The 16,949-nt window shown below is 47.9% G+C and overlaps 1 protein-coding gene across 12 annotated transcripts in view; it reads right to left on the reverse strand.

Moving 5' to 3' along the window:
- Positions 1-16,949, reverse strand: part of Camta1 (calmodulin binding transcription activator 1) — a 772,653-nt gene that overhangs the window by 331,061 nt on the left and 424,643 nt on the right. The gene's annotated exons all lie outside the window — the stretch shown is intronic.

The raw sequence follows: 16,949 nt of genomic DNA on the forward strand, positions 1-16,949 counted from the left end.
GGGGCTGTCGTAATGAACTACCACCAACTTGAATCTGTTTTCTCACAGTTCTGGGGCCCAGAAGGCTGAAGTCCAGGGTCAGCAGGGCCATTCCTCTCTGAATTCTCCAGGGGAGCCTCCTTCCTAGTGTCTGCAGGCCACCCTGGGCGTGGCTCACAGCTGCATCACTCTGCTTTCTTCCTCCATCATTTCTTGTCCTTCTCCCTGGGTCTAAATTTCCCTCTTCTTATAAAGACCACAGTGGTATTAGATTTAGGGCCATCCTCACCAAGCCTGATCTCACCTAAAATTTATTCCACATGTAGAGACCCTATTTTTAAATGAGGTCACCCTCACAGGTGCCAGTGGTTAGGAACTGAACTCATCTTTCTGGAGGACACAATTCAAGTGGTTATGCTCATCCAGTATCTAGCATGAAAATATCACCTCTCTGCCAATGACACGCACATCTCTGTTCAGCTCGGGCTTTTCCCCAGCCCTTTAGAGGCAGTGCTCTGTAGAACCAGTGGAGCTAAGGCTTCAGGGCCTCTCTTGCATCTGGTTTTGTGTAAATTTTTATATTTCCTTCCTACATAAGGACCCCAAAAATGAGTAAGCTTCAGACCCAGGAAACTTGAATTTGCCCTGGAAACCACAGACTTGGAATTCAACGGCCTCCCTGAATTTGAAGACATCTCACCTTTAGAATGTCCAAAATCGAGCCCACAACATTCCTGCCACACGATGCCTCCTCAGCTCCCCATCTCCACTGAGGTCTGCTTCCTTCTCTTAGGTGCTCAGGACAAACACCTTCAGAAACACGTGTGGCTCTACCCTGCCCGACCCACCAGGAAGTGTGTGCCGAGTGCTGGACCCTTCTACCATATACCTAGCCACATCCTGCACTGAGGTACCGTCCGCCCTCACCTGGTGACCAACTGGCCTTCTTCCTCCGCCTCACCTCACTCAGCACAGCAGCAGGAGGGAACCTCTTCACGTGTGAGTCAGATCCTGTTGCTCCTGTGCCCAGTCCCGCAGTGCTCCTCCTGCACTCGGAGTGGAAGTCAAAGCCCTTGCGACCAATGGCCCACCAGGTCCCTGGGCTCGAGCCCTCCTCCCTCTCCATGTTCATGCCCTGGCTCACTCTGCCCAGGCACACTGCTCTCCTTGGTGTCCTCGCACATTCCAAGCAGGCCCCCATTTTCAGACTGTACTCACCGCCCTCCAAAATTCCCACGCCAGGAGAACAGCCTCGCTTCCTCACTTCCTCCAGCCTTCACTCAGATCCCACCACCTTGCTAAGGCCATCCTCGACTATCTGGAAGGAGACTTCAGGTTGCATTCCCAGCCTGCCTATTCTGCTCCTCCTTCTCCTCAGAGTACTTGCCTCTTTCTAACGTCTAAGTTACTCGGGGAGGATGGGCAGCTCTTAGAGTCTGCACCCCAGCTGGCATGTACAGTCCCTGAGGGGAGGACCCTTGCCCCTCCTGCCCTTCGTATCCTGAGTGCTTAGAACAGAGCCTGGTGCATAGTGTTTAACAACTCTCTGTTGAAGAAAAAAATGGACATATTCCCTATGTAAAATGGTAACAATAACAATGCCTATTTTGTGAAGCAGAAAAAATCAATATACAACCAATTCCTTCACAGCAAGAACACCATAGTGGGTGAGGAAGGCCTGGGTGAGAATTATCCATGGGTAAATTTCTTGAATTGCTTGAGAGGATGGTCAGAACACTAATTAACCTTAGACTCTGTTAAGGTACATATCTCTGTTAGAATTTCTAGGATAACCACTAAAAATAGAAATAAAGGTCATAACCTCCAAGCCAATAAAATATGGAAAAGGGGTCTGGGGTTGTGGTTCAGTGGTAGAGCGTGTGCCTAGCATGTGTGAGGCACTGGGTTCGATCCTCAGCAACACATATAAATAAATAAAATAAAGATCCATCGACAACTAAAAAAAATTCAAAGAAATGGAAAAGGAAAAAACATGGCAAGAAAGTAGAATAAAAGAAAAGAAGCAGACACACATGTGCCTACAAAACAGAACAAATGGAAAGTCTAGATGGTGGTAATGAATTCAAACAGATCAATAAGGATGGCCAATCTAAATAGATTCAATTCTCAAAATAAGATTCATGGATGTCTGAAGTGAAAGGTGGGAAGAGGTGCACCAAACACTAATGGAAAGATAGCAGATAAAACAGATTTAAAGCTAAAAGCATCACCAGAGATAAAGAGGGTGTGTACTGATGAAATGCTCAACTCAAGAGGCAATACAACTCTAAACTTGTATACACCCAATAACATAGTCTTAAAATAGCTAAAGCAATACATGGCAGAAATCTAAGCAGAGATTGGAGGATCTGTCATCACAGTGGGAAACTTGAAAATACACATCTCAACAGTTGGTAGATCATACAGGAGAAAAAGGAACAGCACAAAAGATTTAAGCAATGTGATTCTGAAGCTTAACCAAGTACACAGGGGCTCACCACACAGTGTGCACTCTTGAAACAGCCTGGAACGCATTCTATACTAGAAATCAAGTCTCAACAAATTTGAGAGAGACTGCATTTCACAAAGCACCATCTATAACCTCAGGCCAATGACGGAGGGATTTATTGTGAACGTGCCATCCCTTCATTCCACAAGAACTTACAAGGACCTACTTAGTGCTGCAGACTGTTACATGTACCGTCCACCCCTGCTTTCAAGGGATCATATGTTCTAGTGAGGTGGTTCTAGTGTTGTCATTGTGGGGAGAAAACCAAACAATTATACAGTACAGCACAATAAACCCAGGCTGGGAGTACGCAGTGCTGAGGGGGTGCAGGTGTACACCGGGTAATCGGTGGCCTTTCTGAGAAGGATACATGCAGCAGAGACCTGCAGGTCATGGGGGCAAAGCCTGTGGATACCTGCAGGAAGGCTTTCCTAGACAGAATACAGTGGAAAGCACCGTCCCCCCCCACATACTTGGAAACTTCAGAACACTCTAAAGACACCATGAATCCTATACAAGAAATGAAAGTGGAAATTAGAAAATGTATTGAACCGAATAACAGTAGAAATGCTACCGATCAAAACTTGTGGGTGAACCTATAATAGTACCTTGATGGAAAGAATTACATTCCTGTTGGAGTGATGGAATTGGACAGCCATTGACACTGGTGCTCTGACACAGGGGCAGGCAGACAGCCGCCTAGAGGTGGCATGCTATTTATATAAATAAAGTTTTACTGGAACACAGTCATGCGTGTTCATTTACATAATGCTCCTGGCTGCTTTCTATAAAGACAGGTCTTCAGCTGAAAGAGACAAGCATGCTAAAATATGTGCAGTCCACTCCTTCAAGAGAAAGTTTGCTGCCCAGTACTTTGCAGACAGATAATAAACAGCTAAGGGTAAACAGTAGGTGATCAAAAGCCCGTAAAGCCCAGAACTGAGCCCAGGGTCTAACAGAACAAGTGGCTGAAGTGCAACAGTTAGGAATACCACCAGTGCAGGCTGGGAATCTGGGAACCCTAACGCAGGGCCCAGAAACATCTGGGTCAAAGATGTTGACTCCAAATCTGTCCAGAGCCTTGTAAGCCTGCAAAGTGCTCACTCCTCTCTGGTAAGAGCGGGCATTACCCCTGTTCTGGGAAACAGTGCCAAGGCCTCGGTTCCACAAGGTAACTGGAGTCTCAAATCAGGATGCTTCCACTTTCCCTGACACATATGGGCCTAAGACTAGTGTTAAGTAGCCCCATAACCCAGAGGGGGATGGGCCTGACCTCAGAACGGAGGAAATAACTAGATATTTTGAGGACTGTTAGACATGGAGTCCAGCTTGATATTGTGACTCAGACCCAAGCATCATCATGGTCCCCTATTAGAACAGGGACCTGATAACGCATGCAGTCCTGTGCAGTCTACTTCTAGTAGGTCCATTGGGTCTGTGGATCCACCTGATGGTGATTTCCCCTATCCTCCAATGTATAATTGGGATCAACCACCTTGGCAGGGGTGCAGTTCCACATCAGGTCCTTGGTCTGTGAGGTTGAGGGGCCAGGGCAAGTAGAAGTCTCTTAAATTGCTCCTCCCGCGTGCTGTTTAGGATAGCAAGCCACAGCAACATCACATCCCAGGAGGGAATCTAAAGGAAGTCGGGGAGGGGAACTTTGGGGGAGGGGATTCATCAAGTCTACACTTAACAGTGTAGCCCCTGCATAAGCCCGAAGGACCCTGAAGGAAGACTTGAATATGTCAAGCTCCACTGAATAGCAGCCCTGATCAACCACGCCCACCAGCCAGATGTCTTCCCTCAAGTGTGTTACTGTAGCCTCAGACGTGTGGCATACAGCAAGTGATATGATGACTATGGTCTCTTCTGTCTCAGTCTGAAAGTTTTCATTCACATGGAACAGATAACAATATTCATTTATGATGAACAAAAACACAAACTCTGAGGAAAATGGAAATAGAAGACATCAAGGAGCAAGACAAGGATGACTACAATCTACATTTCTATTTGATATTGTATTGGAAATCCTATCCAGTGTAATAAAATAAGAAAAAGAAATCAAAGGCATGAAGATCAGAAAGGAAGGAATAAAACTTTCATTATTTGCAGATGACGTAATTGTATATGTATAGAATACACAGGTTTCAGGAGATAAGCTATTAGACTAAATAAATAAATTTACCAAGGATGCTGGACACAAGGTCAACACACAAAGAAATTATGCTTCTCTGTGTCAGGCACTATAGAATACAAAATCAGATTTTTAGCATATCAAAAAAAGATCTAGTATAGCATCAAAAACATGACCCTTCCTTCAGATCTCCATGTAAAGGTGACTTCCTCAGAGAAAACTTCCCTCGGCCTGGCACCACATCAAGTCACATAACTTGACTGCCCACCATGATAGCACTTAAGTAGTTAACCAGGTAGGCAATTGTTCAAAGTCTAGACTCCATGGGAGCAGAAAATGCCCCTGGTGTAAGGAAGTGCCCAGGATCGTAGGTGACTGCCTGACGGAATGAGTCAGCATTGCCTGCAAGTCGGCAGGCGCTTGGCGACTCTCCACATGTCCGTTTCCACTCACCCAGCACGTGTGGCTTCACGCAGTCTTCACACCTCCCTCGTTTTCCCTACCTCCTTACCATCCTCCGCCCGTCCAGTCTCTCAGCAGATACATCCTGAGACACCGGCATGCTCGGGGCACTGTGCTAGGGCCTAGACGCCCAGCAGAAATAAGACATATGGCGGCCAGGAGCTGGCTTTTATTGGTAGCAGGTGGGCCCCTGCACAGCAGGAATGCGCTCCTCTGGTTGCAGAGGGGAGGTCCACCCTCTCCACAGCACCGTATGTAACTCCTGAAGCAGCTGAGGAAAACGCCCCCTCGCCTACTTGTCACGTCCAATAACCCTCTCCATGGAATTCCAATGTGGTGGCTCCCTCAGCTGAGTAGCCATCCAAGGAAACCCCATTAATACAGTCACAGCTTGTGCTGGTGGTGATTCATCTAATACCAAAATGGAGGGGGAAAATCAATAATACTTAGCTCTGTTCACATTACATTTTTCTGTAACCAAGGTAAGTGTCTCTCATAAATTCCCCCCAAAATGCCTGTGTGAGCCTCTGTTCCCTAGTCCCTGTCGAGTTGCCCAGTGCTGTTTTATTCATGATCTACCAGACCACCACCCAGGAGACTCCCCACAAACTTATCACTGGGCAAGTCCACATGCCCCAGGGTGAAATCCAGAAAACTCCACCAGGCACCTGGTCCTGCACTGTGCTTCCCTGTGCTTGGAAATGAGCGACGCCCTGGGATTCCTGCCCTGTGTGCAGGAACACGGGCCTGTTCTCCAGGAGCGGTAAATTCAGAGCCACGGTGGGGCCTCCCTGGACCGTGAGCACTGGGCTCTGACACCAGCTTCACCCTACGGCACATCCTTCCCCACTGTCTTTCAAGCTTCTAGTTCCACATACCTGCCCATCTTCCCAGGGCTTCCTCCTACCCTGCGACAGGCAGGTGGCACCTTAGCCACGAGGGCCCTAGTGGCAGGAATGGCCCCTATGAGCAAAGCAACCACGTCTCCCCATGAAAGGAGCAAGAGCTGCGTCGTAGGCAGAGACGGACACCAGCAGTGCTTCACTCTGGCTGCGTTCTGCTTCTTCGGTTTTAACTATAAACACCTCTTGTAAATACCCTGAGAAGGATTAAAAACATTGCTCTTCCTGTTAGATCTCCCAACACTGATCCACACAGGACATTCTAGTCCAGGTGGCAGTGACCTGGGCTGGGGGCCCAGACAGGGCACCTGCCGCCTGATGTCATTCAGTTCAAGCACCTTTTGGCCTTTGCCACCTCCTCTCCCTCCTGTACTTCAGGCATCCAGCACAAAGAACTGTTTCCCGTTCATGCCCAACCCCTTCAGTGGTATGGACACCGTCCTACAACTGCACGTTCATTACTCCTGTGACTCTCGTGGTGATAGGATCTTTAGTCCCCTTTTGTAGATGAAGACGGAGCCAAGAGAGGCCGCGACGTCCTCACAGGCACAGGTCCATCTCAGATGACTCATCCTTTCAACAGCCACAGCTAACGGCTGACCCAGGCAGCTCTCGGTCCCAGGCCCCAGGCTCCGAGCTGGGAGAGCAGAAGGAATGGCTGCCGTGAAGCTGTCCCTACACAGCCGCCTAAGGGACAGGCACTCGTTCATGCCTCCCAGCCCTTCCACACGTGGCTGCACCCTCATCTGTGTGGGGGCCTTACACATCCTCTGGTCTCAGCTCCAAAGCCACCTGCTTCCCCCAGGAGGCTGCGAACCCCTCCCGGGGCCCCCTGCACACACGCCCTCCCTGCAGCAGCTGCGTGGCAGGCGCTCTGTGAGCACTGTTCCTGGGTCCTCTGGCTAAGTGTCTGCTCTGGTGCCATCGCACCCCTCCAAAGCCCGTGTCCACTCAGAACCTCCAGGGGGCCTTGTTGGAAGCAGTCCTTGGAGACGTACTTAGTCAAGATGAGGTCATGTTGGAGTTGAGCTGGCTTTCGGTCGGGGTTGGTGTCATCACAGGATGACATGAAGACACAGTGAGGAGAAGACGTGAAAGCAGACCTGGGAAGGCCAGGCTGCGTCGCATGTGCCCAGGGACACCGGATGGCCGGCAGGCCTGGCAGCCCCAGAGCCCAGCGGACACCTTGATTGCTGGCCCCTGGAGATATAAGACAATAATTTCTCATGGTTTAGGCCCCCAGTTTGTGATTCTTAGCTACGGTAGCCTCAAGAGATCAAAACCAGGGCCCTAGGGGTAGATTACCCGCAAGCTAGCAGGTGAGGAATGAGGTGTAGAAAGGTTCAGCAAGCCGTTTGCACTGACTCAGCTTCTGAGGGACTGGCCAGGGTCAAAGCCAGGCCCTGCTGCTCCCCCGCCCTAGTCTACGGGGAAAGGAGGGGAGGAGGCTCTGCCTCTGCCTGGGTGGGCCCAGCGAGCCCTGCTCCCTGACCCAGGCAAGTGGCTCGTGACCCAAGCCGACAGCAGGGCTCATGTGTCTTTGGCTCCATGCTCCAATTATTGCCCTTTCTGGAGGCACAGAGCCCTATGGCGCGTGGGTAGATTCAACATGAAACTTCGTCTCAGAGCTAAGCCGAGCATGGTAGGGCACACCTGTAATCCCAGGGACTCGGGAGGCCGGGCAGAAGGATGCAAGTTCAAGGTCAGCCTCAGGAACTTACTGAGGCCTTTAGCAAGACCCTGTCTCAAAATAAAAAAGAAATAAATTTAAACTATTTTTGAGTCAGCTTTCCAGAACTGCAACAAAAGAGCTGCACCATGAGTCCACAACACCCACTGCTTTGCAGGAGAAGCCACCAAGTGAACCTCAGACACGCTCCTGTCCACTGTGTGTCCCCTGACACCCATCCCTGACCCCGAAGTCCAAAACCCCTCTGCTTCTCTCTCTCTGAACCTACTCATTCCTCATATGGACACTTGGAGGGCACGTCTACCCTTCAGCGGGAGTTTCGGGAGAGAGGTCTAGGTGGTCAGAGGCCACGACTGCCAGATCTCAGAGGAGCAGGGAAGTGCTTTGGGGTCCCAGGGGTGCTCCTGAAGCAGGGCCTCACGAATGCAGATTTAGTGCGTGTGGGAGGAATTGATAGCCCAGAGGGAGGAAACTGTAAAGGTCAGAAATGTGTCAATAACACGTGGACTCGGCCATCCCCACTGTGGCTCCCAAGTCAGGATCCCATCCGTTTCGCAGAGATGGAAAGCAGTTCTTCCTCGCCGTTCGCTCTTCCCTTCCGTCACGGCCCATGCTGACGTTTGGTTTAGCATTAGTGGGAGCTGCCACTCAAGAACCCCGGTTCCGAGATGGAAAGAAGCAGTGACGCCCAGCTGAGGCCACGGCCGGCGGGTGGTGCGTGTGCTGCAGCCCGAGGGCCGAGTTGGATGGAATGACGCCCCGTGCCCAGGCTCGCCCCCGGAGCGTCCCAAGGCCCAAGCCCTGAGGCCCCTCTCTGGGCTGTGTCTACGCCTGCCCTCGCTGGCGCACCTGTGCCAGAGCAGCTGCTGTGAAGGGGTGACCGAAGGGCTCTGCCGTCCAGTGCACAGAAAGCTGCCACCGGCAAGAACAGCGACCACCGCATCTTCCCTGGCATGTCAGGCTAGGCTTACTGAGTGGAAGACGCCTGACACGAGGGTGCTTAATCGTATCTGTGTGTACAATATTTAAAAAATAAACCCACCCAGTCTGACTTTAATATGATGCAATAAATGTTATCACCCTTCACCAGAAACTCACCCCAGGACGAAGGAGAACGAATCTCTTTGTCTGGAGGAGGGCCTGGCTCTGCAGCAGGGGTCCTTGGGGCCACAGGAAGACACCACACAGAGGATGTCCAGGGGCCACAGGAAGGCACCCGAGACAACTGCAGCGGCAGATCTCAGGCCAAGCCCACCGAGTGACAAGACGGCAACACAAGCCCTGGGCACATGACTGGCAGCCCAGGTTCATGGCTGGTCCAGACGAGGACTTGGGAGAGGGTCAGAGAAGGGGTGGCAGTGAGGGCCAGATAGATAGGACCCTGCAGCTGCTGGTTCCTGCTGACTGGGGAGAGGGCTCACAGATAGCCATGATTCTATGCAAACCTTGGCCATCCAGGGACAACTCCTGGGAGCCTGGGAGCCTACGCTGACCGCCTCCCTCAGCAATACCCTCAAACAGCAGATCCAAGGGAGTGGGCAGGAAACCCGACACTGAAAGACCAGGAGCGACAGAAAAGGACTCAGAATCCAATGCGTACAAGAATGCAGAGAGGCAGGACAAAGTGAAAACAAATGGATGAAAAATACTCGTCACTTCCAATGGAGTCATTACACACGGCTGGCCAAGCTTTGCCATAAATTTGAAATACATTAATGAAACAAAAGCCTCCTTGAGACGAACTCGAAGCAGAACTCCAAAACTCAGGAAAGGTGCAAAGCGGCGGCACAGGGGGATGAATCACGGGTTGGCACCGCTCAGGAAAGACGTGAAGGAGACCGAATAGAACCACCCAAGACAGGAGGCCAGGAGGCAGCCCAGAGGACAGAAGCCCATTGAGAGACAGCGAAGGACAGGGAGGACAGAGGCTAGGAGGTGGCAAAGTGCACAGGGTAGCTCTGCTTCTGGACAAGACGGAGTGAGGACAGAAAGGGAGGCGCAGGGAGGGCGCTGGAGGAAGCACCCCACCCGACGGACGCTGGGGCGGGAGGCCGGGCCTCTGCAAAGTCGAGGGCAGCAGGCAGACTGCAGGCAGAAGGCGGGAACTGGAAGTGCCCTGGGGACAGCCACGTGCTTCCCCTTGTCCTGCATGGAGCCTGGACTCAAGGTGCCTGGAGCTGGGCTGGGGTCCCGCATGTGAAGGAGACGCTCGCTGCCCAGAGCTCTGGGAGCAAGAACCGGGGCCCCAGGTACACAGAGAGGGTGGGTGGGATCCCAATTCTTCTTTCTGTTCACTTGCGCTGCAGCTCTAGGCAATCCTGGGGTGGTGATGGCAGTGACAAGGGGCACACAGTGAAGGGCCCCCTAAAACCACGTGTGAAGGGAAACTTCCTCACCAAGAGGGAGACCTGTGGTCCCCAGGGTTCACAGCAAAGCCCTGCTGTTTTCTCCCCCAACCCCACTCTCTCTCCCTGACCTACTGCTGTGGCCCCAGATATGGACACAAATTATGGGATTTGCACAAGGGAGCAAGGTAACTAAAAGCCCAGCATTCTGAAAGGGGCTGCAGAGAGGCCCAGGGAGACAGCGGAGAGGGAGCATCCCACACACACGCTGGTGGAGTCCCAGGCCACCGCCAAGCTGCAGGCGCATGGAGCGGACCCTAAGGGCAGGCCAGACCGTGAGGCACACTGCCACGCTTGTGTCAGACTGGCCCTCCAGTGGTGCACTGGCAGGACAGCTCCTGACACGCCCAAAGGGCACTGAACACAGAGATATCATGGAAATCACAGCCCCTGGAAGGCTGGTCGAAACCTACAGCCGGAACCCCACTGGAATGATCACCCACTCAGACAAAAGTGTTCACATTCTCCTTCAACTTAAATCAGACCTACAGTCTCATAACATAATGTTCAATACGCACAGATAGAATCCAAGATCAGCTGACATAGTAAGAACAAGAAGAATTTCAACTTTCATAGAAAAAGATACATAGATGGTGGAATTATCTGGCAAAAACTTAAAATCAGCTATTATAAAAATGTTCTGAGAAGCAAGGGTAAACAAATGGAAAGATAAAAGTTCCAGAATATAAATAGAGTCTATAAAGAAGAACCAAATGGAAATTTTTAGAACTAAAAATTACCATAAACCAAACAGAAAACTCACTGGGTGGGCCAGATAGCAAAATGAAGATTACAGAATAAAAGGAGCTTGAATACTTCAAGAGGAAATTTCAATCTAAGCAGCAAAAAAAAAGATTGAAAAAAATGAACAGAGCTTCCAGGAACTGTAGGACAATACCAAAAGTATAACATCTATGTTCCTGGAATCTTGGAAGAAGGTAAGAAAGACCATGGTATAGGAAAAAAGGTGAGTAAATAAGGGCTGAAAATTTTCTAAATTTGGCAAAAGTCATAAACCTATGGATTTGAAAAGCTTAGTGAACTCCAAACAGCATAAACCTATAAAAAATTTGCAGAAAATGAAACATTAAGGGAAAAAAATCTTTAAAGCAGTGAGAAAAAGATGACATGTTACTTATAGGGCAGATCAGCAAATTGTGGCCACAGGCCAACTCTGGCTCACTACTGATTTTGTAAATAAAGTTTTATTGGAACCTTTCCTTTATGTATTGCCTGTGACTGTTCAGCGATACAATGGCAGAGTTGAACAGTTGTGACAGACTGTATAGCTGGCAGAGCCAAAAATATTTACTCTCTGGCCCTTGACAGAAAAATAATTACCATTCCTTTTTATAGGAAACACTGATTTGAATGGGGCAGATTTCTCAACAGAAACCATGCAGGATAGAAAGAAGTGCCGTAGAAGGAAATCTAAGTTACCTGCAGGTCTTCTCTAAAAGATTTTACAAGAGGTTCTTCAGATGGAAGGCACATTATAAACCAGAAGGATATATGGAACATCAAGGATGAAGGAAGAGTAACTGAACTAATGAACACTTGTGTAAATACAACAGATGATTTGTCTCTGAGTCCTTTAAGTACTTTTGGTGGTTGCAAGAAAAAAAATACAACTCTGTATCGTAGCTTTTAATGGAGATACAGAACAACTAAAATACAAGAGGAGGTGGTAAAGGGATCTGTAAGGTGGTGAGGTTTCTATATTCCACTAGAAGTGGCAAAGTACGATTGTAAGCAGGTCATGAAAAGTTAAGAATGTGGATCATAATCCACACTAAGCACTAAGAACTGTTCAAAAAGAGAGAGTCAAAAACACAATAAACAAAATAGAATATTAAAAACAAGTTCAAATTACACAGAAGGAAGTAGGAAAAAGTAAACAATGGGGAAGAAGAGGAAACAAAAAACCAAATAATAAAAAACTTTTCCAATTACATGCAATATAAATTGTCTAAATATAATAATTATATTGTATGTGAATGTCAGAATGGGTAATTTAAAAACATGACTCAATGTATGTTGTTCACAAAAATTCACTTCAGATATAAGACAATTAAAAGTAAAAGGTTGGAAATATATATACTATGTACACACTATGAAGAGTATAGTTTGGCTATGTTAGTGTCAGACAAGGTGACCACAGAGCAAAGAAAATAACCAGGGATAGAGACATTATGTAATAATAAAAGGATGAGATATAACAATACTAAATGTCTACCCATATACCAATGTGTTTCAAAACACACAGAGCAAAATCCTACAAACTGAAGGGGAAAACACGAATGCAGCTGCACTTAGAAATTTCAATAATTCTCTCTCAGGAATAGAGAGAGAATCATTATAGACAGAAAATCAACAAGGACATAGAAAAATAACATCATCAACCAGCTATATTTAATTGACATTTTGAGAACATTCCACACAAAATCAGCAGAACACATGTTCCTTTCAAGTGTACATGGATTATTCACCAAGATCTCTTGGGCCATAAAACAAACCTTTAAAAAGTTTAAATAATTGAAATCATGCAAAGTATGTTCCCTGATAATAATGGAATTAAACTAGAAACAAGTGATAGAAAAGTAAAAAGAAAATCCCAGATATTTGGAGTTCAAAAACTCTTCTAAATAATCAATAAATCAAAGGAAAAGACTCAGAGAGATTATGAAATATTTTTAAAAATTTTTTTTAAATCCTCAGTGAACTAGAAATAGAAGAAAACTTCCTCATCTCAGCAAAGGACATCTGTGAAAAACAAAACCCTACAACTAATATCATATTTAGCAATGAAAGACTGAATGCTTTCCTCCTAATATTGGGAAGGAAGCAAAGATATCCACTCTCACAACTCCTATTTAGTATTATATGAAATCCTAGCCAGTGCAATAAGGTAAGAAAAAGAAATAAAAGGCACGTAAATTGTAAAGAAAGGAGTAAAACTGTCACTATTTTCAGGGAACATTATTGTCTATACAGAAAGCCCTAAGGAATTTACAGCAGAAAAAAGAAACATTCTTAGAAATCAAGTGAATTCAGCAAGGTCACAGGACACAAGGTCAACACCCCAAAACTGTACCAACTGTATTCTCACACATTAGCAATGGCTTATTGGAAGCCAAGTTTTAAAATACAATTCACAATGGCTCTAAAAAATGAAATACATAGGTAAAACTCTTTAAAAAATATATAATAACACCTACATGCTGAGAACTACAAAATACTAATGGAAGAAATTTTTTCTAAAGATCTAAAGAAATTAAGAAATGTTCTGTGGTCATGTACTAGAAGACTCATCATAGTAGAGATTTCAAATTTCCCCCAAAGTGATCTACAGAGGTGATGTGTTACCAAAATTTCATCAGGATTCCTTTTGTAGATGTAGACAAGTTCATTTAAAAATTTTTTTATATCAGTAGGCCAAAGAACCAGAATGGTCAAAACAATTTTTGGAAAACAAAAATACAGTTGGAGAAATCTGCCCACCCAATTTCAAGAGTCATATACACCTATGGTGGTAAGACACTATGGTACTAGTGATGTGAGGGCAACGTAGGTCAATGACATGTAGGCTGATGAATCAGAACAGACACACCAGAAGCAAACCTCAGAAATATGGACAGCTGATCATCTGACAAAGGTGGGAAGCAAATTCAAAGGAGAAAGGAAGTGGCAGTGGAGCAACAGTTCATCTATACATAAAGGACAGCCCTCAACCTAAGCCACACACTCTGCAGAAATGTGTGGACATGGAATCACCCAGGTTTTAGGAGGAAACACCACTCTGACTGGAGAGCGCCTCCCCCAGATTTCCATGGGGGCTCTTGCTCCTTCAGCCCCTGGCTCTCCAGTGCCTTGTAGCCCTTCCCTGGCCTCCTGATTTAGAAACACGCCCCATCCCTGTGCCTTTCCTCTGCCTCTTCTCCCCCTGATTCCCACCCACATGTGACATTCTACACGTTCTAGTTCTCATGTCCATCTCCCTCTCTAGAATGTGCCTAGAAGGGCGACCATATCTCCAGCACTAGAACTTTAGATTCTAGTAGCTGCTCAACAAACACTTGTTGGTGGAATGAAATGACAGAAACAATGTAGCTATCCAACACAATGGACTACTGTGCAACTGTTAAAATATATTATTTGTAGAACAAAAAATAACTTACACAGTATAATTATGGTTAAAGGTGACAAGGGCTAGGCGCAGTGGCCTAGGCCTGTAATCCCAGTGGCTCGGGAGGCTGAGACAGGAAGATCGTGAGTTCAAAGCCAGCCTCAGCAAAAAGTGAGGTGCTAAGCAACTCAGTGAGACCCTGTCTCTAAATAAAATATAAAATGGGCTGAGGATGTGGCTCAGTGGTCGAGTGCCCCGGAGTTCTATTCCCAAGACACACACACACACGCAAAGTGACAGACTCTTTTTATAAAAATGTGTATGTATGCATTGAATTCAGGGGGACTTATTCTCTATAACTTTTTATACTGCTTGCGTCTTTACATATTATTTGTATGTCAAAATAAAGACATTTCCAACTTGGAGAGGATAATACACCTCTTTATTCCACCCCGGTGGTGCTGAAGCTCTGCTCTGGGCCACGGGGCAGAAATCAGGAGGAGGCGGGACTGAACTGGGCGTGCTGGTCAACCCTGAGTGCTGGGAGCGTGCCGGACACCGCTGGAAGAGTGCGCCCCACACAGCCCTCCGAGGTGCCCATGGTGGCAAGAGGAGCAGGGTCGGCGCCCGCCCTCCCAAGGGGGCCCTCACCTGCGGTGCAGTGCCTCCTCTCCTGGCCCTCAGGCACCACGCTGTCACTCCTTGGTAATTTGCCCAGCATCTTGAACAGACTTATGTGATGGGGAGGCTTCATCCTGCTGTGGGTTTGCAGCCTCTCGAGGGCTGAGGGAGCAGCTCCTGAGCCAGGTGAGTGAGTCCCTGTGACCCCGGAGGTGAGGCAGCAGGCCAGGACCCACACCTGAGAGGGCTCCCCTGGGGGCCCAGCTGGAGGAAAGACCCCGGGGGCCCTCGGGGGAGAAGCAGATGCGACTCGCACTCCTCAACCACGCAGCACACGCGCAGAATCAGTCTCGCCACTGCAGACCTCATGGGTGCGCATTTCATGACTCCCAGCACTGCGGATTTATAATTTAGTGGTGTGTAAAAATTTATAAAGACACAACGAGTGGTTGGTTAATGACAGCGACAGTGGCAGCCCATGTTTAGTGTATTTTTCATGTCACAGAAGTCTGGCCCGGAACAGAATGAATGCCACATGCATAAAGCAGGTGACAAAAGAGGAGGAATGGGCTGTGTGTCCCCTAGACTCGCCAAGGCTGTCCCCTCTGTTGTCACTGAGAGGAAGGTTGCTCCAAAAAGGAAGAGACCAGAAGCAGGAGGGGGCCGAGGAGGCCTGGGTGCACCTTAGCCAGATAAGCACCGGCTTCGAAGGGAAAGGTTCAGTGATGGAGAACAATGGAGGTGAGAGACCCCGAGAGAAAGCGGTGGAAGCGACTGGCATATTGACAAATGCATAATTTTATCTTGGAAAAAGAAATCCCCTGCCTTTCCAAAAGTGAGTCCTAAAATAGTGGCTTTCAAGGACCAACGTCCTAATCGAGTTTTTATTCGTTGGTGGCTGCAGATGAGCCAGAGCGGGTCCTGGAAGTTTACCCCCAAAGCCACAGCTCTGGTCTCACGATTCGTCAATGCCAAGTGCTGGATGACAGGAGGCTGGGCCGAGGGGCCTGAGAAGGCCTGCAGCCCGTTCTGGAGCTCAGAAGAGCTTGGCTGCAGGTGGGGCTGGGCAGGTGGGGCCTGGTGCTGCAGGTGAAGCCAGCGGCTCTGGGAAGGAGAGGCCTTGCGGCAGGCATCCAGGGCATAGCCCTGTGCTCCCGTGTCTGCCCCACTCTCCAGAAGTGTGCAAGGCCTTTGGTGCTTCCTATCTGTGCCCACACTGTGGGGAAGAGCTGGGGGGACCCCCTGCAGATGTCACCCATCTATCTTTGGAGGAGCAGCCCGTCCTCACATAAGTCATCTGAAGTCCAGCAGAACCGAAGTGCTGCCTCTGCAGGCTCAGAGGGAGTGTCCCCAGCCCCGTGTGGGAACCTCCCTTGGTTATGCACAAGGGCCAGGGAAAAGTAAGACCCCCTTGCAGTCCCCAAACATAAACTCAAGGAATTTGATAAAAAGAGTCATCTATTTTCACTTAGTGCAACAATTAAAGCAGATCCACATTTTCAAACTATCACCCTGAACAAGTCAAACCACACCACAAATCAAAAAAGAATAATTAAAACCCACACTTCTCGCAATACCACAGAGTAAGGCAATTACAAGACACTTCTAATGAGCAATTTATGTAATTTAAAAAGTCAGCCCCATAATATGCAAAGAACGCTTCAAATGAATTACTGCCGGGTGTCTTGGTGCACTTTGATCCTGGTGGCTGGCCCCTGCTGGCTGTGGCTCCTCTGTCACCCTAGCCTCATATATCTGGGCTCCTGGATAATGGCCTTGGAAGATTTTCTGCATAAGCTCAGACTGCGACTCTTACTGAGAAAGCACATTTAGTACCATCTTGCATAAGGGATGGGGGTGATTGCTGCTGATCCAACGTGTGTGCTGTATCTCATCTCTGATATGCAATTTAGAAGCTATATTCTAGTAAGAGAACTTTATGACTTGCTGTCATGATAAATAAAAGTTTATGGCATAATGGAATTAATATTTACTTTGAGTGCAACACAGACTAGTCAAATAAAGTTGCTCTAGAATCACTTCAAATCAGGAGAGCTTGAAGGTGCCACCAACTGATGACAGGACTTGAATCCATGTCCTCTCCTTGCCTGATAATTATTT

The sequence above is a fragment of the Sciurus carolinensis genome, chromosome 1 (assembly GCF_902686445.1).
Source record: "Sciurus carolinensis chromosome 1, mSciCar1.2, whole genome shotgun sequence".
NCBI lineage: Eukaryota > Metazoa > Chordata > Mammalia > Rodentia > Sciuridae > Sciurus > Sciurus carolinensis.